The sequence below is a fragment of the Parus major genome, chromosome 2, assembly GCF_001522545.3.
Source record: "Parus major isolate Abel chromosome 2, Parus_major1.1, whole genome shotgun sequence".
NCBI lineage: Eukaryota > Metazoa > Chordata > Aves > Passeriformes > Paridae > Parus > Parus major.
The window spans coordinates 131,055,064-131,071,587 of record NC_031769.1 but is presented as its reverse complement, the minus strand read 5'-3'; the positions used below and the strand labels follow the sequence as shown (position 1 = coordinate 131,071,587).

The window sequence follows — 16,524 nt, the reverse complement described above, 5'->3', positions numbered from 1 at the left end:
TGACTGCCGGGTGCGCTGGGGCCGTGGGTTCGAGGCCTGCCCCGGCGCCATCTCTGCTCGCTGCACGGCCCGCTGTCGGGGCTCTTGGGCACCGCTGTTGCCACGGGCACTCCAGGGCACCGACTGCCTCAGGACCCGGGCCACTTCTGGTTACTCTGGGCGTGACTAGGGAATTGGTGTGAAAACCACGTGTGGCTCAGGGCGGCTCCGTTTTAAGAAGGCTTTGTACGAGTCTGCCCTTAGGGCAGAGAGGGATGGCTGGGTTTGAAAGCGTGTTTGTTTGTTCTTGCTGCGGCCAGTAGATTTTCCTCCGATTACAGAAAGCGTCAAGGAAACATCCAGACTGGAAAAAGCCTCTAAGATCATTGAGTCCACCACGTTGAACACCGTGTAAACCTGGCTCTGCCACTACGTGCCACATCCAGTCTATCCTTAAACACCTCTGGGGAGGGTGACTCCAGCACCTCCCTGGGCATAGGCAATCCATTCCAGTGTTTAATCACTCCTCCACTGAAGAAATTCTTCCTGATGTCCAACCTGAACCTTCCCTGACACGGTTCGAGGCCACGTCCTCTTACTGTACTGTCTCTAACCCGTCAGAAGATCCCGACCCCCCGGCTGCAGCCTCCTCTCAGGGAGCTGTAGAGAGCGATGAGGGCACACCCGAGCCTCCTTCGCTCCCTCAGCTGCGCCTCACGGCACTTGTGCTCCGGACCCTTCCCCAGCTCCGTTGTCCTTCTCTGGACTCGCTCCAGCTCCTGAAAGTCCTTCCCGAAATGAGCCCAGTACTCGAGATGCGTCCTCCTCACGAGTGCCCAGTACAGGGGAAAAGATCAGCCCTTGGGAAATACAGAATGCTGGAAAACAGAGCGTACTTCAGGGATCACAACCATGGGAACGTGTGCTGAAACGCTTTACTGCTGTCAGTCTGCAATGAAGGGCTCGGGAAAACAGGAGGCTTGCATGCAGGTGACAGTGGAAAAACATGCACTTGAGAAGAAACTGTTGCTGTTTTATTTTGGCACCTAACCCCATTTGTCTTAGAGTAGAAATGCTGAGTGAAAAAGAGCAGGTAGTAAGTTGCTTTATTGGTAGCCAAGTTGTGTGAAACTGCCTGTCATTATAATTCACAACATTATCTGAAGAAAGCAGAAACTGTACACAAAAGGCAAACTATTTTGGTTTGCTGGTTTTAGGGAACCAAATAGTTTGTTCCTATTTTTCTTTAGGTTTGGGGGGGGGTTGTTTTGTTTTTTTTTTGTTGTTGTTTTAATCTTTTTGCAAATAGGCAGGAGTTGGAGCCGTTACATAGCTGTGGTGGCTTGTAGGGAATTGCGGCAGAGAGAAAGCACAAATGTGACCAGAGATACCAGAAAGGTGACCTCACACAGTACCAACCCAGCAAAGGATGTGACTTCATGACTCTGGGAGCAACTTCAGGCTTCTAGTCCTGTGCTCTTCTCCCGTTTTAGTATTTATAGATGCAGAAGCTCCAAACTCTATTTAGTCAAGTTCAAAGTGTAAATGTTATTAAGGAAACCCTGATGTGACAGATGAGTCTTCTTTCAGCCATTTATGTCGTCCTTCAGCCACCACAGGCTGCTGAAAACATTCCGATTGCCAAACTGCCCACAGCCATTTAAAATGCTCTTACATGCTCCTGCTGGTACAATTTTATTAGAGAGGCTTTTCTCATACCAGTATAAAAAGGCTTACCCTAAACTAACATGGTAAAACAGAAACTTGGCTACCTTAAAAGTGGGCAAACTTATTTTAAAATTACAAATGAACAACTGCAGCAAGAATAATTTTTTAATGGATGCATTACTAAGTTTTCAATGAAAAATCCTATAAAATTTCACAATAGGCACTTTTTCTCATTATTGTTGCAAGCCATTTCCTCAAAATGTGGCAATATATGCCATATGCAAACACTAACCAGCAAATGCAAGACATTATCTGTGTTATTTTTGGAACAAGATAAGATTTTTTTGAATGATCCATAGCTCCAAGCTATCAGACGGAAACTTGGCATCAACCTCTATAAATAAACAGAATGGTTAGTAAATGATACTCTAAAAGCAGTACTTAAGAGAGGAACAGCAAGCATTTCTAACCTGCAAAATGACAATGTGCTTGTAAAATTGCAGGAGGGGATTCTGAGAACAAGGACCTATGATCTGCTACTTTAAGTCCACTGCCTAATGTGGTTGGTTTTATAATGATATTTGCCATTTGATATCAATTAACCGATGCCAATGAGGTACAAAGCAAGCCTGCAGGCAATCTATAACTCTTCACTAGAAAACAAAAACAAAATAAATCAAAAATAAAACCAAAAAAATGGTAAAAGTGATTAGTACAAATCAAACAACCAGGATATTAGCAGCTGTGGAATAAAGGCACAGTAACAGTGAGCTGCAACATGGTCTTTAAGTGAGCTATTCATGAGAAACCTAAGCCAGATGTGTAATCATTATAAATGCTGTTAGGGAGAAATCTGTAAATAGATTTAAAACCACAGCTGATACAATAGGAGTATATATATGGTAGATTAAACCGGTATGTTCACTAATATTTTTATAATACTTCCCTGTACCATTACTCTATCTGGCCTGAAAGGGATATTTTTATGAAGACTCTGAAGCCTGGAAAAAAACAGTACACACTTCTTTTTTTTTTTATGTCTTGACGAATCTGTTGAAATTTCATTCAGGGAGAAGGGAACTGTTATGTGTCTTTTTGACCTCAATTATTTTCTGTTGTAATTTTTGAAAAATAATTATCTCTTTTAATCGTTGCATAGAAGTTTCATTCTATAGTAAAACTGTGTCAATAATTACTTTGGGTAAGGTCTCTGTGTAGGCCTGTATTCAGCTTTGAATATCTGAATGACTCATTTTTGTTGAATATTCTTATTATGCACAGGCTAAACACAGATTGACTTGAGAGTACACTGGGTTGCACAGAAGTATTTGAGATAAAACTTCTTAGGACTGAGAAAGCTTACCTGGGAGTTAGAAAGAAGTGATGGGGTCGGGGCTGCCCTTAGACATGATCTTTTACCAGCTGCATGAAGTGGTTGCTCTTTTAGATCTCTAGAGTGAAAATTAGAACACATGAGATAGGTTGTGAAAGTAGCTGCTGCTGATTGAAAATCCTGGCAACAAAAGTAACCCTACCGGGGTTAGGAGGGTCCCACAGGATTTATATGACCCCAAGCATGTGTGCCGAGCCAGGCAGTGATGGGGAGTCCCCAGTGAGGGAATCCACGGCAGCTGTGCAGGAGCCTCAGCCAAAAAGCCCATTGCAGGCTGCTGCCAGAAGCTGTCCAAGGACTCTGTCCTGCAGAGGCCCTCTCAGTTGTGAGTCAAGACTGACATTCCACATTCCCTCACAGCAGCAGAGGGTTCCAGAAGGAACGGGGTAAAAGGAGATTAGCTTTTCATTCTAATGTGATGGCTCTTGACATCTCTGGTCATTTTTTTTAGGGAAATACAGATTTTATTTGAATTCTGATTATTCACCCATTCTCTATTTATTTGATTTGTAGCCAGATTTTCTCCAATGATTATTGCAGAGCTGTGTGTTCTTCTTTGATGTGTGGATGATGTATACAATAGAGACCATCATAGATGATACAGATTTCCTTTGCTTTTTGGTGTCTTCTGAGGCCATGCTTCTCCAATATTATACCAAGAAGAGCTGAGAAACTGACTTGCTGAAGACAATGGGGATATTATAATCAGTTTTAATATGATCATAATTTTGCTCACAATTTTATTAATATGACAGTGGGATTTTTTTTTTTTATTTTGGTGATAGAGGTGGTAAAAAAGGGTTCCATACAATTTGCAGGACTAAGGCCCTAAAAATGGAAAGTCATCATTTTAAAGCTGAAAAATATCTGCAAATCAAAAGATGGTGAAGAATAATGTTGCTGTACTTATATCCCACTATGATGTTGTGCTGTATTCAAATATCTGAAAAATAACTACAACTAGGTAAGGTCATAATCTTCTGTGTAGCATGCGTAAACTGCAGTATAAGACCCCATCTTGCAGCTTCCATCAGTTTGGCTGATATGAGAATGAGATAAAAAATACTATTGTTTTCCCAAAATTATTCAAAAAAAGCGGTGGGGAAAAAATATATTACTTTGTTATTTATCTTTATTTTTCCTTGAGGTGCTTTTTGAAAGCATTTTAATAAAAATACCTATCAAAACACACTGCACTTTAATCTTTTCTGATGTTGCCTGGGAGACACAAGTCTTAAGACTGAAATGTAAGTCTTTAAAAAAAAGATGTTTGCAAACTGTAATTTTGTAATTTTTTGTTGCAAACTGTAAACTTTTTTCCTTCAGGTATGCTTTGTGCCAGAGACAGAAAATGACACTTGCCTAGCTGCTTCTCTGTTTTAAACTTCATCCCTGACTTTCAGCTTCTGTTCAAGGACTTGAGACAGATAATAAATCTGAATTTTACAAAGTTTTTTTTAATTCCTGGATCACTACAATTGACATTGGAGTTCCCATTTATATATATATATATATATATTTATGCATATGGATATGTAATTATTCTATACATTGCAGATAGCATGTTCAGGACAGGAGCAGAAAGATTTAAACCATCATGCATGAAAAGCTGTGGGGCAGGCTGTACCCTGACAGAGTTGAAATCCACATCCACAGCCTTGTTCTAAATCAAGCTGAGTGAAATTATGAACAGCATTTGTGATCCCAGTTGCACATTCCTCGTGGACAGCATTGACTATTGCCTCCCTCATTCCAAATAGGATGGAGTTCTCAAATACTCTACTGTTATTTAGGAGAGCATCTGATTTATGGAAGGGGGCACTGGGAAGCCCAGTATTATCATGGATCTCTGTTTCAGAGTCACTCATTTAGAGCTCTGGTGTAGAGCCAAGCTGATGGGGGCTTCTTGTGAGACTCCTAAGTCCAGGCTTGCGTTGATCAGAAGGGCTGGGAAGGCTGTAGCCCTGTACAGTGTGCAACACCTGGGGACACCTTCAGCCCTGTGGCTGCACAGCACTTCCATCCACACCCTGCTGCATCCAGATCTCATGTTAGTGCTGTTCTCAAATAATCCAAAGCCAGGCAGTAACCTCTTTGTCCAGTACACCTGTGTCTACAGGAGAGCCCAGCTGGCCAGGCTCAGGCAGCAGAGCTTTGCAGAGTGCACAGCAAAGCAGTGCACAGTTACTAATCTGTAGATTGGAAGAAATCTCAGAGTCCAGAGGGGTCTGTCAGCAGAATGGTTGGATGCTTTAGGAGCTGTGGGAGAAGCCATGAATAAGATCTCGGGACACCAGTGATGCCAGGTATTGCTTCACTGGAGTTAAATGCCTGAACCACACTGTGAACCCACACTGAATTAAAATTCTATTTAGGTAATTTCATTATCATAGAGTAGTATTTAAATGAGTTATATGGCTGTATATTCTGAAAAATGGAAACCATATATAATCACATCAGTAATAGCACTAATGGGTTGGCAACTTACATTTTATGACAGATTAAGAAGATAAGAGTGACAATAAAGTATCAACCATTATAACTTGGCACCCAGCTTTAGAAGCACTCATTCAGCCTAGCAGGATGTATGTCCCTTGTGTCTTTGTAGACGATACATTGGAACACAGAAGTTGCTGACTAAAGACATAAGACAGACTGTCACCACAATAGTTTTGACAAGAAAAGCAAAATCCCTGTATTGCTACTGTATAACTGTCCTAGACAGTTTTCCTTTAAAATTATTTTTTAAAAACCAATTTGAGTAATTCACTGCATTCTCATAAGTTCTTAGTTTCCTCTCATTGAAATCCTTCGGTTATAATCCTGGCCAAATATTTTCCTCATCACAGCATTATAATAGAAAATGTTTTAGGACATATTTTGATAATTAACTACTTGATATCAGATTGCAAGGGCAGCTTATAATGTCATCATCTCCTTCTGTGTTCTTGTCTACTGGTCCTACTGGTCCACATTACTTCCTCTTTTGCTCAGCATGGGCAATCTGCAACCATATAGTGGACTCATGTGGCTGGAAAACAACCTTTTTCCATCCCCTCAGTTATTCTTCAGTTGAATCAGTTCTTTAACCTAATCTGAGTAGATTGTGTGTTTTAAGTGGTTGTAAGTGTGCCAGTGCTTGAAGGACACTGGTGGGGGAGCAAGAGGCCCTGAAGGTACAGGAGCACTGAGCTGAGCTGATCTGATCTCCCTCTGAATCATCATCACATAAATAAAATTACGTATATGTTTGTGGTTTATATGATGCTATAGGTTTCTTTTGCTAACTACAACAATAACATCTGCTACATACAGAATTAATAAATCATGTAAATTTTGTCTTTACTTCAAATTTCTGATAGAGGGCAATGTTAGAACAGCTTATCTTCTGTCCTTGTTTTTCACAGTCTATAAACGATGGTATGTCTGGTTCTTCACAGACATGCAGCAGAGCTAATAATTTACTCAAGGTTCCTGGGAGCTTGAAGTCTCTTTTTGTCACACATACTTCCAAGGCAACCACATGGACTTTGTGACACTTAAACTCTGTCAGTTTATTTTTAATTTGCCAAAAGGGTTGTGATTTACCTGCTGGCAAATTTAGATCTTTGAGTATATTCCCTATTTCTTTACCAGAATTAAATGATCTCACAGGAGGCACTGAAGTATATAGTAGAACTTACTCCTTATTTATGAGGATAAGTGATCACCAGCAGTGACATTTTGGATATTTCATCTTTGAGTCTATTCTACAAGTGTATTCCAGAGTTCACACAAGGAGTACATTTTATTCTGTCTGACACCTGGAATGCAGAAACACAATAAACATTTCTCAGTTAATTCCATCACATCCCTTGCATCTTTTTGCCTTTTGTTTATTCTGGAGCTAAAAATGCTTAAAATCTCTCTTTTTAACAGGCTCTGCTGGACTTGGGCTAAATAACATACTAGATTCTTCCATGTCAAATTCCTTTGAATCACATTTGTTCTGCTTGGGTGGATTAGTAATGAGATCAACAGTGTTTCAATTAAACAATGAAGATAGACATGAACTTGCACTGAATTCCCTGGATTTGTAAAATACAATATGAAACAACACCTTCTTAAGACAAGACACAACTGAGAACAAAAGGGATAGCTGAAAGAGCTGTTGACACTTGTAACAAGTATTTGAGACAGCAGTAAGACACGGAGGCACCTTTTCTTGCCAAAAGCGCAACTTGGATGGCAAACAAGTGAATTTGGTACATGCAGTTCCAAGTTTCATATAAGGTAATGCCTAACACATTGCAGGTGAGAAAGGACATGTATAAGTGTTAATAATAATAACAACAGCAATGATATCTCTTTAACACTGCTTTCACTTTTAAATCTCAAATTTATGTTGCTCATATGTATGTTTATTTTATGAATGAGAAGAATGAAGCATTGGGAAGGGATCTGACCTCCTCCCATTCAAGCAGTGTTTGAGTGAAGATTGAATTGAGGTTTCCAGCCCCTGGCTCATGGTCAGAACGGCCCCACTGTGGGAATTCCTACCTTCTCCACACTGTCTTTTCTCATCAACAGCAGAAATCTAGATTTGTATTTGAGAATGCACCTCTACTAATAGGACTGCTGGTTCTTACCATGCAAAGGCTGGCTGAAAGAATGCACTTCCCAGTAAATAAAATGATCATAGGAGAGCTTCAGAAAGGACAGAAATGGTGCAGTTCAACTTGGGATCATTATATTTGAAATCAACTATCTGAATGCTGTATTCTACCTGTGTTTACGGTAAAAATGTGTTTAGGAAGGACATAATTGCCAATGGGAAAGAAATGGCCTTCTCTGGCCATGGTGGAGGGGAAGGTCATCTAGCTGGACAGAAATTCATTGAAAACTTTATTTCTTCACATTTTATATATATATATAAAGACACATTTTGCCAGACAATGCTTCTGGCAATGCAGATCACACCTTGTTCACAGAAGTACTTGGTGTATCACTCCCCTTCCTCTGCAACAGAGTAAGATCCCTATGCTAACCTAAGCAACTGCTTTGGTTTAGAACTATTACTGGGATAGCAGCTACTTTTTTTTTCCTTTCTTTAAGGATGTTTTATGTCTTCTTTAAGCAAGGTAATTGATCTCAACTTCTTCACTCTCATCTGCTTTTCTTCTTCTCAGTGTTCTTTCCTATATGCCCATTCTTCCTCACATGTTGCACACTGATCTGCTCCTCCCCTCCCAATGAGCCCTCCAGGGCAATGCTGTCCTTCAAGTGAGGGACCACTGTAATTGCTGTGATGTGGTAGCCCTGATTTGGAGGTAGCTCTTGAGTTTCTGTCACCCCTCTTTTTTAATAACAACCTCCTAATAATAACTCCTGGATCTTTTGGCCCAGAGGCTCATGGGTTTCCAGGCTACTGTGAATTAGAATTTATTCTGATCTGATCCTCTAGCATCACTGGATTTTGAGGAGTCATTACCTGCTAGTACCAGAATTACATTTATACAATAACTTGATAAGAGCTACTTATGCTATGATCATGAGGACAGAGAGCGTGGGGAAAGCCTGGATGTGCCTATAATGCATGTCCAGATAAGATGCCACAGCTGTGGGACCCACACACAGCAGTACAGCACTGCAGGATGGAGCAAGTTGCCCAGAGTTGTGGATGCCCTCATCCTGAAACTGTTCAAGGCCAGGCTGGATGGGGCTTTGAATAACCTGGTAGAGTGAAAGGCATCTCTGCCTATGGCACGGGGTTGGAATTAGATGATCATTAAAGCCCCTTCTGACCCGAATCATCCTGTGATTCTCTGATCCCATTTATATCTCCATGCTGAAGTAGCTCTCGTGTCTGTGTGAAGGATATACAGCTGAGCAAGAGCTGGCCAGCAGAAAGAGTAGCTGCCATTTCTTCATTTCATTGCTTCATTGCTCTGCAATTTCACAAAAATAGTGATAGTAGTGTACAATCTGCAGCATGTCAGCTACAGCTGCAAAATAAGTAATTTAAAAAAAACCCTTATGATTACATTTTATTGATATTTGCTCCTTTCTGTTGTCACTAACAATCCCCACCTTTGAGTTTTTCTACACAGCCCATGATTTTTTTCTTTTAATGAACATGCAGCAATTGGGCAGAAACCAATGAAATATTGTAGGCTCCTCCAGTCCCTGTTGCAAGTGTTGTGACACCGCCTCTGTCTCACTACATTTTCAGGGAAACCTTTTGCCTTGGGAGCTTGCACATCCTATTGGTCTTAATGGCAAACAGCCAGTCTGATGGATTAATCCAGGCTGTGACAACTGATAAGAGCTGGTGCTTGCAGGGAACCCAGGGTACTGGAGATCTAATACTTGATATGTCCTTTGCTGAGTTGGAGATGTGCACAGACTGCTGGATATTTCCACTAGTGTGATTATATTTTAAATTTGACTTCTAAGTACTCAAAGTAAGCTATTTTTACAGAGTTATATATATTTAAATAGGCTTCTTTGAAGTGCCACTTTGTGGAAAGGGAGAGTGCAGGGCTAATTATGGTTGAGCACTAGCATGTATCCAAGGCCATAACATACCTGTAATCTAACACATGTATCCGATTTTTAAGGGCAGCAAACACAGACTCCTGGGAGCCTCCACCTTCCATCCAGTCACTAGGTAGTTAATTTTCTAGATTTTAAGTTTTTGTCATTTTCATTTTCAAGTTCTTAATGAATTTATACAAGTCATAGAATACTGAAATGGGTGAGATACTCCTTAAAAGGAAAGCCACTGCCACCAAGGCCTCTAACTATTACAAAGTCATGCTGTTTTTAATGCAACATTGATGTGTATGTCACACAAGCTGTTTTGTTGGATTAGCCACATGACTCACATAGTATATCCTTTCCCTGACAGCATTCAGCAGAGGAAGGGGCAAGAAATGTCCTAATCGTGTTTAGCTGAGGATTGGGGTAAACCATGACTGATTTCAAAATTTCAGTGTGTTGCAACTCTGAACACTGGTGTTTGTGTTCATGCCCTTACCAACTCCTACAGAGTTCTAGCTATTGGTAGTATCTATCAACTGGGAGTCCCACAGTTGAACTGTCCCTCATGAGAAAGAACCTAACTTCATGTCACTCCTAAATAGGTCACATTTTGATTCCTTCAACTCTCCATTCCAGCTTGCATCAGGAGAGAGATTAGAAATCCACACTACACGTTTTCTGTATATTCATTACCTGATGCATTTCTGTTACTCATGTTTCTGTGCTTAAGCAGAATTTTCTATCTTCAGGCTTATCCACCCTGAAGATAAGCTGTTGTTAAGGAAGTTAGAGTGTGAAATTGAAGGTTAGTATCATTTTGCATAAACTTTTTGTGTGGCTACCCCTTCCCTGCACTTGGAGGGCTTTTTAGAATGCATTCCAGAATGCTTCTCCTGCACACAGAGAGAATGTTGTGAAGGTGCCAGCTTATTCCCCACAGCTCAGATCCTTTCCCACTATACCTCAACAAGCAAGGCAGGTGTTCTGAGCCAGGTGCAATGCACAGCAATATCATCTGGGCAGGACAACCATGTCCCCTGGCAAGCTCCACTTGTGCTACCCTTGTGCAAGCAGCCTCTCTGGAAGGTTGTTGATGACCTCCCCCAAAGCCTCCTTTAAGCCCCTCTGACTCTATTGTTCCTGAAATAGGGTAAAGTGCTGTCATTATGTGCATATGCATGGCTGGGCACAGTGCAAAGGAAAGGACAGAGAGGGTTGTAGGTAAATAACTTGCCTGTGATTTCACAAATTATGCATAATATGGAAGATTAAAGCAATAAAAAAGGAGAACAGAAGGACAGAACTATCCCTCCATTTTTCATGTCTGCATTTGGTGGGCAGTCACAAATGCTTTGGTGTTGTGATTCAAGGAGAATTTTTGTCATATGGGTTAGTTTGGAGGTAATCTTGGTATAATTCCTTAGCTTTTAGAGCAATAGTATGTCCCAGGTGGAACTTTGCAGAGCTGTCAGTTTTATTTGTTTGTTGGGTTGTTTTTTTTTTTAAATTTACAGATTATCTGAACATTTGAGCTACAAGAGCAATGTAGAAATAGTTTATTCTGTAATGTCTTTTCCCTTAAAGGCAAGCTCACAGAGTAAAAGGTCTCCCTGGCTCTGTGGAGGGCTGGCAGGAGTTTCTGAGTGAAGGCCAAAAATATGTTCTTGCAGCAGTGTTTCCAAACTGATGGCACTACAACAGAGGCAGCTCCACTAGAGACGAAGCAAGCAAACCCACGCTTTGGCAGGATGGGGAGTTCTGCCTGCCTAGATGTAAGGGTAGCTGTCATCTTTTCAGTTTTATTTGTCTTTGCCTAAGGCACTGAAAGGAATTATGTTCATACGGTAAATAAAAATAGTCCAGGTAAAAATATCCTATGTCTTTATCCTCTCACTTTTATCTTACCCAAGAGTTATCTGCATCACTTGGGTAAGCTGATACTCTCTGAACACAGCACAAGCCCTATATAGTATTGGGTGCTGTGACTAATTACTGGGTAGTTACAAGTGCTGGAAAGAGCAAGGAAGAAGACAAACCTCCTGAACTTTCCACTGTTTTTAGTCTTGCTTTAGCTGCCGTGGGTTTAGCACTCCTTTCAGCTGGGGCCAAGAAGAGGTTTCAAATGACTGGTGTAAATGGACTAAAATTTCAGGGTAGCACATGCCTGGGAGGACATTCTCTTCTACCTAGCTAATTCCCAAAATATAATCAGCAGGCATCGGCTGAGCTGAGGGAGCCTCTCACTTGTACCGTGCTTTACCCTGCTGGTTGACCTAGTTGCTGATGCAGGGAGTTACACACAAAGCCAAGCCTGTTAAGTGACTGCAGATTTCTTCGCACAAACAAGCAAACAAGAAATTAAAGAAAAGCTTCAGCAATGCTGATAAGCTTGTAGGGGCACTTAGGGCTTGTTTGTTTGGTTTGGGATTCAGTTTGGCCTTTCTTTGAACCCAGCTAAGATGGAAAGCTGTAGTAAGCTTCAGTGCAGCACACGAGGCCAGAGGAGGCCAGAAGCAGCTGCAGCTCCCTGGCCATTTGGGGCTTGCAAGAGCATACACAGCGTCTGTCCTGCTCTGTATGTCGTGTTCCCCAACGCCCTGGAAGTGTTTGCTCTGTCATGCTGGTGTCAAAGAGATAAAAGGAAAGATTGAAACCATCTGTGCTATAACACACCCTAGTCAAAGGTGTCACAGGGTTTCTGTGAGACGAGCAACGTCACTGACTGACGTTTCCATGTCTGCCTACCCATGATTATCATATCACTGAACATGAAAGAGACTTTGAGGAACTTTGAAGGGGAATTGCAGTGGAAAAGTGTGTAGCAATTTGCAAACAGTTGCTTGGCAAGGACTACATCATCCTTAAAAGATCATTTAACTGCTGTTCTAAATCCTTTTCACTCCTAAAAGCACACAAATAAAGAAATGCAAATACGGTTTGTACTAGCCACATATGTTTTAGGACTATATTTAAACACCATGTAAGTGTTCTGGGGTGGATTTAGAAATAATTTCAGTAATTTTAGAAATTTTTTTTCAATAATTAAATTTTGCTTTTAGTACCAGGCATTTAGTACCATGAAGTGCAGAAGATTATGGTAATGTATGATGATGTTGGAGAAGTGAAGCTTGCTCCTGTAGGAAGCCCTTATCCCTGTAACACTGATATGCAGGAACTGTTTTTATGTTCTACTTTGAAAGATTATTTGTGAACACTTTAAGAACTGAAGACAGGGTTTATGATGCCCAGAGAGAAGACAGTTCATGGCTCAGTGGTGCTGCTGCTCAAAGAGCCAGGTACTTTACTGGGTCATTTGTTGCTCTGACCTTTTTCAGAATTTTTCATCAGAATTTCAGAGTATTTTCATCGGGTGTTTTTCTTATTTTTAATACATCTTCAGGCAGGGAGAAGTGACTTCATAATTTTGTTTTATTAAAAAGAAGGACCATGAATTTTCCTTCTCAGTTTTACTGTATCTATGAGGATAATAATGTGTATTCACTGTGGTACATGTAGAAGACTACAGCTCGTGGATTACATTCAGGGCTGTGATGCTTGCTTTAGATGTGTAACTGCAGTAAGACAGAGGCAAACAAAGCTGATCTGCATATAAAATATTCTTTTAATGAAAGAGCACATGAAGGTAGACAGATCTTGCTGTTACAGCTACATTTTTAGGGTCCTAAAGACAATCACAGACTCTTTCAGCAACATTTTTGTGAGATGTGAATGGTCTAGAAACCTACACCTAGCTCTTCCTACAAAAGATGCTAGCATGGATGAAATTGTGGAAAAAATCTCATCACCAGCAGCACAAAGGAAAATCTCATCACCAGCAGCACAAAGGAACACCCCAGAACTGCTTTTCATTTATAATATATTGCACTGCATAAACATTAATGAGCCATGGGTGTTAGAACCAAACCTTCTAAACCAGATCCAGCAGCCACAGATGTTACCATGGTAGTGTTTCCACCACTTCCAAGTGGTCTTCTTGAGCAGCTCCACCGTGTTGGCTCTTGTTCAGAGCCTGAGGCCTTAACTTGGTCCCACAGACCTTTCTTTTCCTACACAGCTGATTACTGTTCTCTCCTACCCTTGTAACACAATTGCACAAACACAGCTAAGGTTTGCACTCTCCATGACAGCGCTGTCAACAAAACGTCTCTTGGCACGGTTTTTGAGCTGAATGCTCAGAGATCTGTACTGCAGCAAGATCCCAAGGGCTGTGGTCACTGTCCCAGGCCTGGCAGTGGGAAAGATGACTTTGTACAATGCTTTTAGGTGTAAGATTTACCTTTTAGTCTGCCCTTTGGTGGGAGTTGGATTTAATGATCTTCTTGAGTTCCTCCCAACTCAGAATATTGTGTGATTCTAAGTTTCTAGTGTTTTCTACTTTTCCCACTTCTTGATATGTGACTACGAGAATATTAGCGCAACTGTTTGGTGAAAACTTTTGAGATCACTGGCTGAAAGAAATAAGAATAGAAGAGGACTTAGCCCTTTTTTCTTAGTTTTTAATTAAACACAAAAAACAAATAATGTTGCTCACTTACTATGCAATAGAAGAATCATCTGTCGGAGAAGGACAAAGAAGCTAATTTGCAAACTCAAGCTGTCCTTCAGTGCATGTTACTACGGCTGGTAGGATATAATGTCTCCAGTGCTGTTGTCACTTTATCCTGACATGGAATTCTTACTCAGCTGAAAGTGTTAGTAACTGATCAATGGCCTGCTAGAGCCTGGATGTGAGCTGCTGTTTGCTGGATGAGTACAAAGTGCCAGGAGTAGCAGCTGGCCAAGGGCTGGCAGTAGGAAGAGGTGTCCCTCCATCTGTAAAGAAAATCCTAAGTCATAAATGAATCAAACTAGAACTATTACACTACCTTATACAATGTTTTTAGAAGGACATTTGTTCTAATATATTGTGAACCTGGAAGTCTCTTTTTCTCTCCTCCCACTCCCCTGAAAATATGTATTAAAGCATAAAAAAAATGTGGCTGCTTGTACTTTTTCTATTTGCAGAGTTAATTTCTAAAGTGATTCTCCTTACTGCAAGATCTAACTAGAGGGTACTTAACTTTGCACCTCCAGTGATGAAACAGGCACTGTTTGATTTATGGGAGTAGGCAACTGCAGGGTTTAGGTTTCTTCCTAACAGCTCAGTAGCTGCATTACAAAAGACCATCACTTATACTATCCATGTTTCCATGGTCTAAATATCACCAAAGCATGTAGAGCACAAGCATCTGGGCCTAACAGTGTCAGAGAAGCTCCTTTATCTCACTGTTTGCAATGCATAAGAAAAGCCCAGTCATGGTAAAATGCTCATTGCTGCAAATTATGTTTTAAGCACAATTGACATTCCAAGCTCAAATCTGGAAAAAAATTCAAGGAAGGATTCCTGTCCAGGGGTTCTTTGAATTAATTAATTGATTAATTGTGCATCATTGTAGCCATTAAGTCCTTAGTTATTAGTGTATGAAATTGTGATTACCCCATTGTGAACCAAAGTACTGTTTCCACACAGGATAGAGGATTGAGATGATATTCACTATCATTGGTACTGATTGTGGATAGCACTGAAGTAGCTTTAATTAAATTAACCCCTTCAGGAAACAGGTAATAGGTCACTAAACTTACCAAAATGAGTTATTTCTTCAGGGTTTATTTGAAACCTGATGGCTTTTCAGATAAAGCTGAAATATAAGACAAGTGTGTCTATAACAAACTCCATATATCTGAAGTATAGTTTCACCTTGGGCCTTTATTATATCTGGAGTTGTTATGACAAGTTTGAGAGATGCGTGGCCTTCTGGGCCAAATCCTATTTTAATAATGCTGGTGTATCTGAAACTTCTGTAAAATCACTCTGCTGAATTTGGGCAACTAGGATCACCTATGCCTGAGTGTGATTTCTTTTTTTTTTTTTTTTTTTTTCCCAATGTTTCTCTTGTTTTAGTAGCACAATTATTCCCACTTAATCTATTTGCAACCTTTCCTGGCTGATACTTTTCTCCCAGTGAGCTGTAACTCTCACCTTACCGAAGGAATAGATCTGTGTTTTCAGAGGTCTGGACAGCTTATATGCCATGTTTAGAACTTCTTAACTTAAATCATTGCAAAAGAGAAATTTAAATGTTTCTAGTGTCATCACATCTAACTGTAATTTCAGGGTTACTTTGATCTTTCCCAGCCTCCCAAAATACAATGTAGTAGCTTGAAACTTGATGTGCTTCTTTCCAAAGAGCCTCCCTGGTGATGAGAGGATATGAATGACTGCTAATGCATTTTCTACTTAATATTTTATCTCCTAAAAAACAGCTTATAATTTGGCTGATTTTGCAATTACTGCAGTGGATACTAAACATTGGGGAATGGGGGTGTATTATTATTTAAATCATGCTATTTTGAATAGTGTACCAACATACCAAATTTCAAGCATATTCCTGACAAGAAGCCTCTGTAACTAGTAGCTCCCTGTCTCACAGCTTCGTTGCTTCAGTTGGTGCTGTGGCTGCCCTTCCAGTGACACTTTCAGAGTCAAGCACATTAATGCAGATTTAATTAATGATACAGTTACTCTACCGATATACAAGCCTCACCGTATCAACCAGATAATTCTTTGTGGGCATTTGTATTTATGGTTTCACCCGCTACCCAAAATCACTTACCCTTTAATAAAGTTTGTTGCTTTATCTCTTTGTATCATGCCCTGTACAAGCCTTTCAAAATTTATTCCTCACAGGTTTAGAAGTAATCACTTCCACTGATTAATTAAGAAAACCTGAACTTCTTATCTGGGGTTTGGGTTGAATTTTTCATTTTTATCTTCCCCTGCAGCTTCTTTGGAATATCAGGTTTCTGATCTGCCTGCAAACCCCAAGCAGTTAAATACTACTTTGGGCAGCTTTTCTACTTAAGGGCATGATTTCAGGTTGCTTGTCATGGCAGCCTGGCAG

The 16,524-nt window shown here is 40.5% G+C and overlaps 1 long non-coding RNA gene across 1 annotated transcript; it reads left to right on the top strand.

The window, feature by feature from the left end:
• The first annotated feature begins 3 nt into the window (after window positions 1–3).
• On the top strand, window positions 4–15,020 carry LOC107200115. Its single transcript, XR_004496210.1, has 4 exons — window positions 4–4,004; window positions 4,367–5,346; window positions 6,959–7,312; window positions 7,460–15,020. It is a non-coding gene; the product is annotated as an uncharacterized LOC107200115 (long non-coding RNA).
• The last annotated feature ends 1,504 nt before the right edge of the window (window positions 15,021–16,524 follow it).